This window comes from Grammomys surdaster, unplaced genomic scaffold (assembly GCF_004785775.1).
Source record: "Grammomys surdaster isolate TR1022 unplaced genomic scaffold, NIH_TR_1.0 843, whole genome shotgun sequence".
NCBI classification, from domain to species: domain Eukaryota; kingdom Metazoa; phylum Chordata; class Mammalia; order Rodentia; family Muridae; genus Grammomys; species Grammomys surdaster.
Genome location: NW_021605262.1, coordinates 5070156 through 5086590, shown reverse-complemented (window position 1 = coordinate 5086590; position 16435 = coordinate 5070156). Strand labels below are relative to the sequence as shown.

General features: G+C 45.7%; 1 protein-coding gene across 1 annotated transcript in view; it reads left to right on the top strand.

The window, feature by feature from the left end:
* Trip13 (thyroid hormone receptor interactor 13) overlaps nucleotides 1-9753 on the top strand; it is a 55706-nt gene extending 45953 nt beyond the window's left edge. The window contains exon 14 of the mRNA XM_028782735.1: nucleotides 9416-9753. The gene's annotated coding sequence lies outside the window, so the exon portion shown is untranslated. The remainder of the gene's footprint in view (nucleotides 1-9415) is intronic.
* Nucleotides 9754-16435: the final 6682 nt, after the last annotated feature.

Here is a 16435-nt window from a genome sequence, read left to right as displayed (position 1 = left end):
TCCCTCCCTCCCTCCCTCCCTCCCTCCCTCCCTCCCTCCCTCTTGAGACAGGGTTTCTCTGTGTAGCCCTGGCTGTCCTGGAACTCACTCTGTAGACCAAGCTGGCCTCGAACTCAAAAATCTGCCTGCCTCTGCCTCCCAAGTGCTGGGATTAAAGGCATGCGCCATCACTGCCCGGCTCTCTTTTTTTTAATTGACTAAGTTGTTTATTCCCTTTGCATCCTTTCTCTCCTCCCAGTCCCTCCCTCTCTCCTTCCCTCTCCTCTCCCCGCTTCTCCCCAGAAAAGGAGAGGCCTCCCATGGCTCCTCAGGACTGCTTGGAGATCTTCCTAGCTCTTCTTTCACCACTAAGAAGAACACACAGAAGTTTCTCCCTATGCAACAGTGTCAAGTAAGCGTAGTACAGGGCTGTCTACTACAATTATTAGCCTCTAGTGGGGGTGCTGTTCCTTCTCAGATTGGCAATAGTATGAGGATGACTGTGATGTCACTGTATCATCAGTTGAAATTGTAAAGGAATGTTATCCTACAGAGGTTAGAGACTACAACTCAGGGCAAGATGGAGAAAGAACAGACATTGGCCAAGTCTGGGGCTCACCCTTGGAACTGATCTTCAGACGAACTGGCCAGAGCTACCTTCTAAAGCTCTAGAGCTCACCAGATAGTCCAGACTCCCCTTTCTGTTCCCAGTAGTCCAGCTCCATCCTTAGAGAGACAGCTCACAGCTGTCCTTTTATCTGGGAAGCCAAATTACATCCCTGAGCCAAGCCCAATAGGAGTCCCAAAAGTAGACCACTCTGGCCATGCCCCAACCTCACTTTACCAGTGTCCCCGTCTGAACTGTGCAGTGAAAGGCTCTGCTGGAAAACCTGCATCAGACTGCCCACATGATCACATCACTTTCATTAAAACAAGATCCCAGATCCAAATCCGAATCCCTGGTCCAGATCACACCTGGCCACACTGAAGCCATCAAGCATAGCTAAGAGTTCACCATGTCATAGGTTGACAAAGCAGCCTGATAACTGATTCCAGCAGATAGATGGGCTGCTCTAAGTAAGTGTGGTCTCTTCTCTTTCCTTTGTAGTCTTCAACAAGGGGCTGTTCTTTCAAGGAGAGGATAGACTCATTTCTTATTCTTCAACAGGCAGCTTTAAGGCAGGACATAAGGAGAACTAGTGGAGGGAAAGCTCTCCTGATAGTACAATACTGATCTGGGAAACAGTTTGTTTTGAAGATGGACAACTGTGAGACGGCACAGAACAGATTCTAAGTACTGCCATTATTGGCCTACGCAGGTGGCTGCATGAGCCTTGGAGAACCTTCTCAAGGGAGACCCTGTCTCCAAGTTCACATTGCCACCTGAACTGGTCATGTACATGATGTCCTCTGCAGCTTTAGAGGGATACATTCTGGCCACTGTGGGCCACAGAAGTTCATCTATTGTAAACTCACCACCAGGACCGTACCACAACCAGTGGCTGAGGAACATGGCATGTGAAGGGACAACTTAGAGAGGCTATGTGAGTTCTTCCCTAGAGTCCCTGTGCAAGACTGGTCAGTAGGTGGAGCACATCTATAGCAAGCCTGAGTCCTGGGCAAGACAAGCCTGCAAGCTTCTGTATTAACCAGCTCTGCTTTCTGAGGAGTTGAGGGAGACATTGCTCCCTTAATGTGAGACCTATGAGTAAAAGGTAACCAGGTTTAAGGGGCAAAGGGATAACAAGATACCAATACCTTCAGGAGCCAATTAGAATGGCCTAGGTCAAAGCAGACAGGTTCAAAGGATCAGCTCATCTGATGTCTTCACCCACCCCACTCTTTTTTATCCTTTTTTTGGTTTTTCAAGACAGGGTTTCTCTGTGTCACCCTGGCTGTCCTCGAACTCACTGTGTGGACCAGGCTGGTCCTGAACTCAGAGACCTACCTTATTCACAGTCCCTAGTTTTCCCTCTCTCACCCTGCCTGTCCTGAACCCTTTGTGTCCCATTGTGATGATATGCCAGGCTGTCCTTCCTTTTCATCCTCTTGAGAAGTACTGGCCAGGTGTCTCTGTTTTCTAGTAGGATTGTCTGATCTTTGCACAGTTAGAGCAGGACTGTGTGCTTTAGAGGAAGAATACCATGTCTATCTATGTAGTACAGTGGTGAAGAAGTCTTTGCCTTCCTTTGGCTTCTGTCAAGATCTTCTCTCTGTCTTTGTCTTCCAGCACTTTGCATATGGCATGTCTTGGCATAGATATTTTAAAATCTATACTTTTTTTTATTTATCTCTGGGCTTCCTGATCGGTTTTAGAACTTCCTCAGAGACTATTATTTCAAATATTTCTTCTTCTGGTTTTCCGGTTGCACACTTGCTGTGTTTTCCAATGTCATCCATCAGTTCTTAGGCATCACGGAGTTCCTGTACTCACTCATCCACATTTCAGCCGATGAGATCTCCCTAGCCCATCTTCCACTCACTGGTTCTGCCCTTAATTGTATCCATTCATTATCTTCTCTCTACGAGCCTATGGGGGCCACTTTTATTTAAACCACCACAAATGGTAACTCCATTTCATCATATATATACGTGTGTGTGTGTGTGCGTGTGTGTGTATGAAAGGTGCTACAGTAGTAGGTTTCCATATGACTTTTCAAAAGACATTTAGCGCTAGCTGTCCCTCCCCATAGTCTCTCCTTTATTCTGCCCTCCCTTCCCTCCCTACTTAATCTTTCTGTTCTAAGGGATAAAGTGAGTTTATCCCTTTATAAGACTATACTATATATCCTCTTCCTTGGAATATCTACTCCCCCACCCCCATCCCTTACCTAACTTCCTTGGATAGTCTAAATAAAACACATATGTCTAAAGCTGACATTCACATACAAAAGAAAATAAGCTGTTTGTCTTTCTGAGTCTGACTTACCCCATTCAGGACTTACTTTTCTCATGAGTGGATGTTGGATTTTGTCAAAGGTGTTTTCTGCTTCTAATGAAATGATCCTTCGGATTTGTCTTTGTTTGTTTTGTCTTTCAGCCTGTTTATGTGGTAGATTGCATTTATTTGTTTCTTTATGTTGAATCACCTCTATATCTCTGGGATGAAGCCAACTTGATCCCAGTGGGTAACTTTTTTGCTGTGTTTTTAAAATTCAATTTGCAAGTATTTTATTAAGAATTTTTGCCTCCCAGCCTGGTCTACAGAGTAAGTTCCAGGACAGTCAAGACTACACAGAGAAACCCTATCACGAAAAAAAAAAAAAAAAGAATTTTTGCATCTATGTTCATAAGAGATATGGATCTATAATGCTCTTTTTATTGGATTTTTGTATGGTTTGGGTATCAGGATAATAGTAACTTCACAAAAAGTATTAGGAAATGTCCCTTCAGTTTCTATCTATATAGGGGAATAATTTGAGGCGTATTGGTATTATTTCTTCTTGGAGGACCGCTCTGAATTCATTTGGCCCTGTGGATTTGTTTGTTTGTTTGTTTGTTGGTGTGTGTTGTTGTTCATTTGTTTGGTTTTATTTGTTTGTTTTAGTTGGGAAGTTTTTAATTACTGCTTCTATTGGGTCCTCAGGATGACTAGCCAGGGCTCCTAACTAGTCTCTCCAACCTCCTCTATCCTTCTTTAATTTTTGACATAGTTATTTTTCTATTGCTGTAAAGGCTTATAGAAGAAAGAGTTTATTGGAGTTTACAGTTTCAGAGGGTGAGCCCATGACTATCATGGCAGAGAGCATGGCAGCAGGCAGGCAGAGATGGCACTGGAACAGTAGCTGAGAGCTTGCATCTATCTATCTGATTCATAAGCAGAAGTGGTGGGGTAGATGAAGGAAGGCTGAGCCTGGCATGGGCTTTTGAAACCTTCTCCCAGTGACACACCTCCTCCAACAAGGCTGTTAGCATGTTAGCATTCCTTCTAGGCTCCATTCAACAGTTGCCTAGCAATAGCCAGGTAGGCCTGACTTGCTACAAAAAGGGCTGTTTATCTTCTCTTCATGTTCTTTATCTCTCTCTCTCTCTCTCTCTCTCTCTCTCTCTCTCTCTCTCTCTCTCTCTTCCCCCCCCTTCTCCTTCTCTCTCCTTCCTCCTACTCTGCCCCCATCTTAGTTGTGATTTTATTGCTGTAAACAGATACCATGACCAAAGCAACTCTCATTTAATTGGGGCAGGCTTACAGGTTCAGAGGTTCAGTCCAGTATCACCATGGTAGGAGCATGTCAGCATCCAGGCTGGCATAGTGCAAGAGATGCTGAGAGTTCTACATCTTTATCTGAAGGCTGCTAGCAGAGTTCTGGCTTCCAGGAAGCTAGGTGAGGGTCTTAAAGCCCACACCCACACTGACACACCTACTCCAACAGGGCCACCCCTGGACCAAGCATATACAAACCATCACATTCCACTCCTTGGCCCACATAGGCTTGTTCCAACATGTGATTCTATGGGGGCCATACCTCCACGTAGCATAATAAAAAATACATTTAGTCCAACTTCATAAATCCCCATAGTCTATAGCAGTCTCAACAATGTTAAAAGTTCAAAGTTCTAAGTCTCTTCTGTGATTCATTCAATCTCTTAACTGTAATTCCCAAAGCAAGACAGGAAACCAGCTGGGCAAACTCCAAACTCTGCATCTCCATGTCTGATGTCAAAGTGGTCTTCAGATCTCCAACTCCTTTTACATCTTTGTTGACTGCAGCAAACTTCTTTCTCCTGGCTGGTTCCACTACCTGTTAGCAACTTTCCTTGGCAGATAGCCCACGGCTCTGGCATCTTTAACATCTTGGGGTCTCTAAGACAACTTCAATGTTACAGCTGATTGTTTCAATGTCTGTGATCCACACATGATCTTCCGGGATCCTCCAAAGGGCTGGCATCACTTCTCCAGCTCTGCTTTCTGTAGCACTGCCGCTGCTGTTCTTGGTGATCATCCCATGGTAATGGCATCTCCAATATGCTGGGGTCTTGTGCTGCAACTCGGCTTCACCAATAGCCTCTCATAGGCTCTCTTCATGGTGCCAAGCCTCAAATGCTTTGCATGACCCCTTCAGTCCTGGGTCATCAACTACAACTGTGTCTGCACCTTCACCAATGGCTTTCCATGGCCTCTCGCAGTGCCAAACCTCAGCTGCTCTTCATGATCCCTTCATGCCTTCAAAACCAGTACCACCTGGGTGACTCTTACACATTGCCAAGTCCTGCTGCAGCATGAGGTACAACCTTGGCTATTTCTGGAACACAGCTCTTTTTTGTGCTCGCAGAAAATAGTTCCCACAAGATTTCACCTCAGTGATGATGGTCTCTTCTTAATCACCACTAATTTCTTAGCTCTAGTCAAGCAGCATCAATTGTCCCAGTAGTCCCTTCTATTCTGGACTCTAAAGCCAGAGCCACATGGCCAAAGCTGCCATCCTCTGCTGCTTCTTGGGACTGGAACATGGACCCCCTTGTTCTATTACATCATCACAAGCTTTTTGTTTTCCAACTCATTCACTGCGTAAGCTTAGATGTCCTGGAACTTGCTCTGTAGACAGACTTTAACTCAGAGATCTGCGTGGCTGTCTCCTAAGCACTGAATAAAGGTGTAGTCCACCAAGCTAGGATTTAAGTTTTTCTTCACCTAGAACTTGCTCTATTCTAGGTTGGCCTTGAACTCAGAGATCTGCTTGTCTTTGCCTCCTAGGATTAACGATTTGTACTACCATACCTGGACCTAAATTTAGCTGGGTGGGATCTTGCCCCAAGGTCACTACTCCCTTAATTCAGTTTAATATCCTTGAACACAGGATTCAGCTCCATTTCACTTCCTGGTGCTACTTTAATAGTCGAATCATATAGTTTATATTTTTCCTTTCTCGGCTTGCTATATTTGTTTAAAATGCTCTTCATGAGACTTAATCAAAGAACAAAGTCTATGATAGGCATTTCTGAGACTTCTTTTGTCAATGCAATTAATCTGAATTTTTTCACCTTAGCCTCAGGAAGACTTTTCAGACAAGGGCAAAAAGTAGCCACATTCTTCACCAAAATACCTCAAAAACAGTCTCTAGGCCACATATTGAAATTCTCTACTGAAACCTCTTGGGCCAAGTCTGCACAATTCAAATCACACACAGCAACAAAGTCTTCCATATTCCTACTAGGATAGTCCATTAAGCCCCATTTAAAGCATTCCATGGCTTTCCAAATCCAAAGTCCCAAAATATACATTCTTCCAAACAAAAGCATGGTCAGGCCTATCACAGCAATACCCCAGTCCCTGGTACCAACTTCTCTCTTAGGTGTTGTGAACAAACATCATGACCAAGGCAAGTCTTATAAAGACAATATTTAATTGAAGCTGGCTTACAGGTTCAGACATTCAGTCTATTATCATCAAGGCAGGAGCATGGCAGCATCCAGACAGATATGGTGCAGGAAGAATTGAGAGTTCTACATCTTCATCTGAAGGCTGCTAGCAGAATACTGACCTCCAGGCAGTTAGATTGAGGGCTTTAAAGCCCACATCCACAGTGACATACCTACTCCAACAAGGTCACACCTACTCCAACAGTTCCACACCTTCTAATAGTACCACTCCCTGGGCCAAGCATATACCAACTATCGAACCCCACCACGTGTTCCCAGCTGTCTGCTCCTCCTCCTCCTTTTCTTCTTCTTTTTCTCCTCCTCTTCTTCTTCCTCCTCCTCTCCCTCCTCCTCCGTCTTTTTCTTCTCCATCTCCCTCTCTCCTTTTTCTCTGCCTCTATTCCCTTTTCAACCTCCATTCCCATGCACCCAAATAAGCTTCATTCTATACTAGACCCATCTCATGGCTCTCAGGGGGGAGGGATGCCTCAGCACGGGCCCACTGAGGGACCCCCTTCCATAGTACCATACTGCAGTCTACAAAATATATCATTGATTTTACAAAACATATCAAAGGCCACACCTCCTAGTCCTTCTCAAACAGTTCACCAACTAGTAACCAAAATATATGAGCCTATCAGGGCCACAGTCATTGAAGCCACCAAGCTGTCTTGAGGCTATACTGGATGGCCAGTAATCCCCAGACATCCTCCTGTCTGTCTCTGCCTCCCCAGAGCATGGACGTATAAGCACAGGACACTATGCTCAGCTGTTCGTTTATTTATTTCTAGTGTGAGTGCTGGGGATTGAACTCAGGTCCTCATATTTGCTTGAGCCATCTCCTCAGAACCTGTGATGTCTTTGGATGTGCATACTGCCTAATTTTCATGAGACTGAGTGTATTGATCCTTCCTTGATGGTTTGTACATTTTTTGAGTAATGAAATTCCTCTGAGGGATATAATATTTCACTGCATCTCATCTCTAATTTATTTAATTTATCACATATCCTTTGGGTCTTTATTATATCCATAGTAAGAAATAGAAACACAACTTTAGTGTTTTTTTATTAGCAGATGACTAACTTTCTCACAGTTGTCATTGCCAAATCTGTCCCTAGCATGACCCATTATCTGCCACTGCCTGGGGGACATGTCTCTGTCTCACCCTCACTTTAGTCCTTTTGCACATTTGCCTGTTTGAGTCTCTTCGTGCTATTCTTTTGAGGTTGCCCAGTCTTGAATCAGTCACCATTGCTTTCCTCTTGTGGTTTACCCTCACCTTAGCTTATCCCCATGGACATTACAGTCATTTGTCAAGTTTTATAACAATGGTTATTGGGGTGAGAGTTGTGTGACTGTCTTTGTAACATTGAGATTTATGTATCTTTTGTGTTTAAGTTCTTTTTCCCATTATTTTACTTATTTATTCACTTTACATCCCAATCACTGCCGCCCCTCCTATCAGTCCCCCTTCACAGGGCCCCTTCCTCCTCCTTCACCTCTGAGAGCAGAGAGGTCCCTCCCAGAGACCAAACCCACTCTGACACCTCAAGTCACTGCAGGACTAGACACATTCCTTCCCACTGAGACCAGGCTCCACAGGCAGGCAACAGAGTCAGGTCAAGCCTTGTCTCTAGTTCTTGGGGGACCCACATGAAGACCATGCTGCACATCTGCTACATTTGTATGAGGGACCTAGGTCCAGCCTTTGCTCTTTGTTTGGTGGTTCAGTCTCTGGGAGCCTCCAAGAGTTCAGGTTTGTTGACTCTGTTGGTCTTCTTGTAGAGTTCCTATCCCTTCTAGGCCCCTCAATCCTTCCCCCAACTCTTCCACAAGACTTCCCAAGTTCAGTCTAATGTGTGGCTGTGGATCTCTGCATTTGATTCAGTCAGCTGCTAGGTGGAGCCTCCCAGAGAACAGTTATGCTAGGCTCCTGTCTATGAATCCAGGCTGACAGATACAAACATAGCCCTAGGCTCCAAGGTAGTTGAAGGAGGAAGGCAGGCCTGCAATGTGTCCCTATTGATCCTCTAAGGACAGCTGGACACACACAAACACCCAAAATTGGCAGGGATTGCTACTGCATTCACTTATGTCTGTCTCACACAGGGCACCTGTGTATCCAGGCCAGCAGTGACAAATATAGCTGGCAACAGTGTCTTCACATGTTGTATCATTGTGACAAGGCTTTGACCAACAAAGAGGAATCAAGGTCTCACAGTGTGAATCCACTCCCCATGTAGACACAGTGGTAATTGTTTCTTCCATCCACACACGTCTCCATGGAGATGTGGCTAACTGGCATATTCATCAAAGTTGAGTTCACAGTGGTCTCCAAGGAGTCTAGGTGCATGGTCACAGAAGTAAGCCCCAAGAGCACCCTGACTGATGGCACCATGTAGACATGACTGGGATCCACATTCGTCAATCTCCAACTCACAGTTCACACCAGAATATTCTTGAGGACAGACACACATGTACCTTCTTATACCGTGGACAAGAACCAATTCCTGATACTATTAATGATACTCTGTTATGCTTGCAGACAGGAGCTTAACATAACTGTTCTCTGAAAGGCTCCACCCAGCAGCTCAGAGAGTCTTGTGGACGAGTTGGGGGAAGGATTGAGGAACCTGGAGGGCATAGGAACTCCACAGGGAGACCAACAGAGTCAACTAACCTGGACCCTTGGAGGCTCCCAGAGACTGAACTACCAAAGAACACAGGCTGGACCTAGGCCCCTCACACAAATGTAGCAGATGTGCAGCATGGTCTTCATGTGGTTCCCCCAAGAACTAGAGACAAGGCTTGACCTGACTCTGTTGCCTGCCTGTGGATCCTGGTCTTCTAACTGGGCTGTCTTGCCTGGTCTCAGTGGGAAGGGATGTGTCTAGTCCTGCAGTGACTTGAGGTACCAAGATTCATTTTGCCATTTAAAAAAAAAAGTACCAGGTGTCTCTTGAATTCTTGCCAAAACAATTCTATGTGCAAGGGTTTTCCCCAAGACAACTGTTGCTTAAACGTAGCCAATAATTCAGATGAAGACTGTGAAGATCTAAAAGATCCTTGTTTCTCTAGTCCCTGCCAAGGAATTGCCACTTGTGTGAATATCCCAGGAGAAGGGGGCTTCCTGTGCCTATGTCCTCCTGGGCACTGAGGAATGAACTGTAAAACTGCCACTAATTTCTATGGAGGGATCACCTGCCAACATAGAGGCACCTGCCATAAAGACCCTGAGTACCCTGTCTCTATCTGCCCTGCTGGACATGCTGGAAGATTCTGTAAGACAGATCACAATGAGTGTATTTTCAGCCCCTACCACAATGGGGTGCTGTGCCAGGATGGAATCAATAACTACACCTGCTTCTATATGCCTGGATACCAAGGCAGGTGTTGTGACTTGGAAGTTGAGCTTAGTTTCCTTTTCTTCTTCCTCCTCCTCCTGGCCTTGAACTCACAGAAGTCCACTGGCTGCATCTGCTTCCCAAATGCTAGAATTCAAAGGTGTGTACCACCAGACCAGGCTACTGCTACTTCTTTCCAATATATATATATTCATTGTATGTGTAAGTGGTGTGGAAGAGGGGCATGCACATGCCATAGAGTGTGTGTTTGTGTGTGTGTGTGTGTTTGTTTATAGACCAAAGGACAACTTTATGGAGTTGGTTCCCTACTTACACCTTTATGTGGTCCTGGAGAGCACACTCCAGCCTTTTGTAGCAAGTTTCTTTACCTGCTGAGCCATCTTCCCAGCTCATTTACTGTTCCTTGTTGCCTCTGACAATGTAAGTATTACATCAATAGAGTCCTTGAGTCCCCTATGCTTCCTGGCCACAGTGCTGGGGATTTCTGCCCCACTGGTTACTGGCATAAAGACTCCATGGTGTGTGTGTATGGGGGGATGGAATCCAGGAGTCTTCAAGGGAGGCAGTACTGGATCCATGTACAACTGGGCTGTGAATTCATTTATATTTTCCATCATGTAATCTATTTTTCTCACATTTATTATCTCCTCTAGCTGTCTTCATTTTCTTAATTTGCATACTGATACCACTTTCAAAAAAATATTTTTCTCTTTATCTTTCCCAGTATGTGACATCAGGGTCCTCTTACGCATCCCCCACCACCTCTCTCACTAAGATGACAGTCACAGCAGCCTTTCCGGAAATGTCAGAAGGAAGCCACCCTGACTATGCCCTGGTCACAAGGAATGTTTGCTGCTCCTCCACTTAATACTGTGCTTGCTGAAGGTCTTTTGAAGAGATTCGTATTCAACTAAGGAAATTCCTTTCTATTCTTAGTCTGCTGCTGAGGGTTTTTTTTTTTTTTTTTCATGAATGAAAGCTGAGTGTTCCCAGATGTGGGCTTGTGTCTATTAGGGTGGTCATGTGCTTTCCTTCTTCCCTTTGTGAATGTGGGCCCCAGGAAGTAGGTCTTTCTATGACTCTACTGCAGCCCTCAGACTTTGTAATCCACTCAGATGGACAGTTACAGAGTGCCTTTTGCGCTCCATTCTTCTTCTTCTGGTTCTTTTCTTTTCTTTTCTTTTCTTTTCTTTTCTTTTCTTTTCTTTCCTTTGCATCTTCAATTTCCTATCTGGACAATGGGTCCCTCTCAGTGACCATGGATGGAAACTTGGGTCCCACAGTTGCTCTTGTTAGGCCAAGCTGAGATGATATCAGGGCTTGGAAGGGATAGGAGATAAGCCAGCTGAGGAGCTTCTCACTTAACCTCACTCCAGCGGCTGCATCTAAGTCACGGACCTGAGAAGCTGCCTCTGAAGGGGCATCCCAGAGCTCCGGCAGGAGAGACCTGCACACTCTTTGGATTTGCCTGTAAAGACCCAAGATCCTTTGGAACAAGCTCTGCCCACTCCAACTGAAACTCAGCAGTGCTGAGGTCTGCCAGTCTTGGCTCAGAACTGCAGGTGATGCAGTGGGGTGAGGTGCCTAGAGGGCATGGGTGGCCATCATGGGGGGAGAGCCATCATCATCTGTTCCTAGCAAGCACCGAGTACATGGATCCAGCTCTGCATATTTTGAAGACGCTGATGCCTGTGGCCATTGAGGCAGATATCCACAGCGCTATGACCTGGGAGCATGAGGGGCTCTGCGATCCCCCGCCATCCCTTCAAACAGTACCCCCCACAGCCAGTGCAATGGCATTTCGTAATTACACATTCCTTAAACCTTTGCAAAGCCAAGAGAAAACACAGCTACAATGCTGAGATTCTTGGAATGTTTTCCATTTATTTGGGGCTGCACAATCCCTCTTTTCTGCAGCATCTTAGAATGAAATGACAGAGCTGTGGTGCCTGTCAGATCCCCCGAATGAGACAAGCTTCCTGGTCCTATGATGCCCACTCTTGGGACAGCCTGGGGCTGATCTCACCTCAGGGCCAAGAGACCCCCTAGAGTACTGTCAAGTTTTCCCTGGATCTCTTGTTCAGTATCTTACCCCTCAGAGGATGGCTTTAAGATGTCAGCTGTCACCTTCACTTGCTCTGGAGTTATCGATAATCTCTGATGAGGCTCTGTGTAGTTTGGAGCAGGGTCACCCATTTGTCTTTCTCTGAGTCTTTCTTTGACAGGCACCCTGTGTCAACCTGATTTGTCAACTTTGCTAGTCTGATTTGTCATTATAAACTATAGGATCAAACAATTGTTTGGATTCTGCTCTTTTCTCAAAGGGGCTGTGGCATGGGTCCTGGGTGACCTCAGGTCATCCTGGATATACTATAGCTTCTTACGATTGCTGCTAACTTACCCTACCCTCTCCAACCACTGTCTAGCCCAGGCCAGACCTTCAGTGACTAGCAGACTTCTGTGCTACCTACACCATCCAAGTTCAACCACATTTGTGCTAGACATCACCAAGCCTATTTATCTCATCCCTTTCTGTCAGCTTCTGCCTCATCTCTGAAGGACAATGAAGTAGGGTCCAGCTAACAAACTATACCTTAGCTCTGTATGATTGCTTTAGCTCTAACCAGAACTGAGGGTATTTGTCAACGAAGGGAACCCCCAGTTTTAATATAAACTCAGGGGGCTGGTCATAGAGCTGCATGATGTGTTCCTAGGGACTCTTTGACACTCTTCTTGCAGTGACCTTCTTTAGGTAAGGACTGTGGTGTAAGCCATTGTATCCAGGCTCAGGGCTTATAAAGAAACAAATAACATGGTGGTGGCTGGCTCAGCTTACCAGGACAATGAATGAGCAAAGCCCTGTTGAAGCTTACCACAGTTTGGAGCAGGATCACCTCTTTGTTTTTCTTTGACAGGCAACCTGGCTTTACCTGGGCGACACCATGGTGGTATCCCTTGGAGACCACAAAAGTTCATCACATACCAGTCACCCAAGGTCTGAGGACTCAACATCTTCCTGTGGGCTACACAGTTTCTTTTCCGTGGAGGAGGGCATTGTACAATAGAAAAACAACTATTCTATGTTTTTTGGAACCTTCTTGATAAAGCATTTTCCACTTGCTGTTCTCAGCTGTAGTCAGCTGGCTTGACCAGGCATGAAGGAGATTTCCCGGCTACTGGGAACATAAGAGTCTGCTCTCCATCAGACACATATGACCCTTTGCAGACAAGGACTATAGAGCCAAGGATGGTGTCACATTCCCTTTAATCCAAACCCAAACTCATGATGAAGTAAACCAAATAGATGCAGGCACATGCTTAGCCCCGTAGCTAAAGTCTGAGCAGCTCCAGTTATGATTTAGGCTATTCTGAGCTTGGCAACATGGCTCCAGGTGTCCTGTGCCACAAGGAAGTCTTTCTGGGGGTCAGTGATTGGAAGCATGACCAATGTAATCTCAGCTCCCCTGGTGCCCAAATAGCATTTCTATCTGAAGGGTACTATATTCAGGATACAGGGGACAAGTCACACCTGCTACCTAACTCATGTACTGTGCCCAAAGGCCAACTATGGTCTATATCCTACCCTTCTCCATGAACAGGTGACTCAACTTGGGGAAATGACATAGACTAGACATAGTTTACTTAGATAAATGTAATTACTGAACAAAAAAAGTTTCAGTATTGGGGAATGTACTGGCTGATTTTTTGTCAACTTGACATAAGCTGGAGTTATTACAGAGAAAGGAACTTCAGTTGAGAAAATGCCTCCATGACATCTAGCTGTAAGGCATTTTCTCAATTAGTGATCAAGTGGGGAGGGCCCCTTGTGGGTAGTACCATCCCTAGGCTGGTATTCTGGGGCTCTATAAGAAAGCAAGCTGAGCAAGCCAGGGGAAGTAAGCCAGTAAGTAACATCCCTCCATGGCCTCTGCATCAGCTCCTGCTTCCTAATCTGCTTGAGTTCCAGTCCTGACTTCCTTTGGTGATGAACAGCCACATGGAAGTATAAGCTGAATAAAGCCTTTCCTCCCCAACTTACATCTTGGTCATGATGCTTGTGCAGGAATAGAAAACTTGGCTAAGACAGGGATGGAGTAGTAGTCTGGAGTATTGAGCCAGGCATTTTACCAAGGGCAGCACTTAGCCATCTGACCAGCCCTATACATCAGGTAACCATGTTATTATGGTCATCCATTACACATCCAGAGATGGAAGCAGTAAAAGTCTTCCCCAATGTGAGGTATGAGGTTAGGCTATCAGGCAGCCTTTCTTGTGGCCTTCCCTGGCTTCAGAGCCTCTGCCTATAAAGCGGATTTCTCTGACCTTAGCTTCTCCTACCAGACAAATGGGTTCATTTAGGGACATTATGAACATCATGTAACTAAATAAGACTGGATGTAACCACCAGGACAGTGGTCAGAAGGACCGCTGAGTGACCAAGCCACAGGTGCTGGAAGCAATATAACAGGAAGAGTCAGAAGTTCCCCTGCGGCTCCAAGTCAGCCAGGCATGGGGTATATGGGACTCTATTGAGCTGATCACCCTGTCCTTCATCCAAGCCTCTATTACCATGTAGAGCAGGACTACTGTATGGATCCATCCCTTGAGTTAAACCCTTCTACTTCAGATCATCCACCACCCACTTCCTAATGAAGTCCCCAGAATGTAGCTGTAGGCCATGTATAGGTCACACCTAGGTCTAAGGGTAGGTTGCCGGCTGCCACACTCCCTAGGCCTCCTTGGTACCCATATTTCATGTACCCTCTTAGCCAGCCAACTTATAGGTCCAGGATTTTGCCTAAGTCTATGATGCTCACTCCCTTCTTCATGGGCCTGGACACAGATTCAAACTGGAGTATCCTAGTACTCTGTGTTGGGGGTCTTCCATCCTGCCTTCCTCAAGCAAGGATTTCTGGTTTCTCCTGAGCTCATGTGAATCCAGATCTCCATGGCAAGCTGGGATCATTTCATATCCCTCCCGCAGAGGAAGGGTAAACTGCCAAGACTCCTTTTCCCTTATCGGGGAGCAGGTGGTAGCTGAAGGGTCAGCTATCTACGTCTACCCTTCAGTGACAGCTCCTGTTTCTAGAACAGCTAGATCTATCTGTATCTGCAGCTGTCCTCAGTTCTGATCTTCCCTTCAAATCAGAGAAGTGAGTACTTTGGGTCCTAACTGTACTCTGCCTATGAGAATCGCCTCATGTCATTTTAAAATAACTAAACAGCGTGGCTGTTGTTGTTTCATTTCATGGAGCCCAGCAGACACCTCTCTGTTTCAAGAATTTGCCATAAGCCCACCTACAGTTACCTCCTCCCCTGGCTCCTTGTCCTCATCTTCATTTGAGATGTTGGGATCCAGACCATAATATCATACTTCTATATCAGCACTGTTCTGTGTGAGGGTTAGTCTCCAGGCAGCCCTCTCTGCACCTTTAATACAGCTTCCAGAGCAGTGCTTCTCAACTTTCCCAATGCTGCAACACTTTAATTCAGGTCTTCATGTTGTGGTGACCCAAAACCTTAAAATTATTTTTGTTGAGGCTTCATAACTGTAATCTTGCTGTTATAAATTATAACATAAATATCTGTGTTTTCTGATGGCCTTAAGTGACCCCACGAAAGGGTCGTTCAAGCCCCAGGTTAAAAACCACTATTCTAGACACATTTATATTTGTACTCATCCCTTATTTTCTAGTAGAGTCAGAAGGTGGGGAAACCTTAAGAGTGTGTCTACTCACCTGATCAAACCATCAGAAACCCAGACTATCTCTCCTGACAACCACATCTCATGGAGACATTGGTTGCCTTACCTGTCGAAGGGTGACTCACATCCCTTTCCTGTCTGAGCCATAGTGGCTAGTTGCTTTTGGACATAGTCTCTCTCTGGAGTTGCCCTTGTCTCTATACAGTCCACTGGTCACTCCACCCAGACAGCTTCCTGCTCTTTTGCCATATATAGCATACCCAACAACATGGACCAGCATCTTGACATCCCCTGCCTGAATAGAGGGCGGCTGTTCTCTGAGCTTCCCACTTCTAAACTCCCACAGGGAAAAGAGCTGTCATGGGGCAGGGAAGAAGTCCAGATGCCCGAAGCTCTGGCCTGGCCCCAAGTAAGGCCCTTCTGGAGATGGCTACTCCCTGACCAGTGTGTCCAGACTAAAGCAGCCCAGCCAGTCAGACATAAGGTTCTCATTATACAATGCCGCAAGAACAAAGCAGATGGAAATGTTTCCCTTTTGGAAAAAGCTGAAAGCAGAGCCCAGGCTCTGTTCCATACGCCTAATAAAACCAGAGACCACCTGAGTTCATCTCCTTCAAAGCAGCCTGTACTGTGAAGGGGCCTTTCTAGGAAGTTACCGTTCATGCAAAGCGAGGAACAAGAACAAGAGCAGAACCTGGATTGTGGCAGCTCCAGGACCCCTGGGCTGTGCCCTAGATTATACTAGTGTCTACTCAGTGCAGCTTGAGAATCCAGAGAGCTACATCAGACAGCTTCGCAGGTGGCTCTACCCATCTTTATACAGGTGTTTGATGAAGGCTAGAGACATCAGTCTGTTTCATGGTATGTGTGGGACAGTCCTAATCTCCTAGGGGGTCCTCCTACTGATTTCTGACAGGACAGTCAACTTTGACTTCTTGGACTTACAGGTGCCAGCTGCTCTACAGATCTGACCCTGTTGTTGCACCACCAGTCAAGGTAATGGTGGCATGTAGGACAGAGTATGGCCCC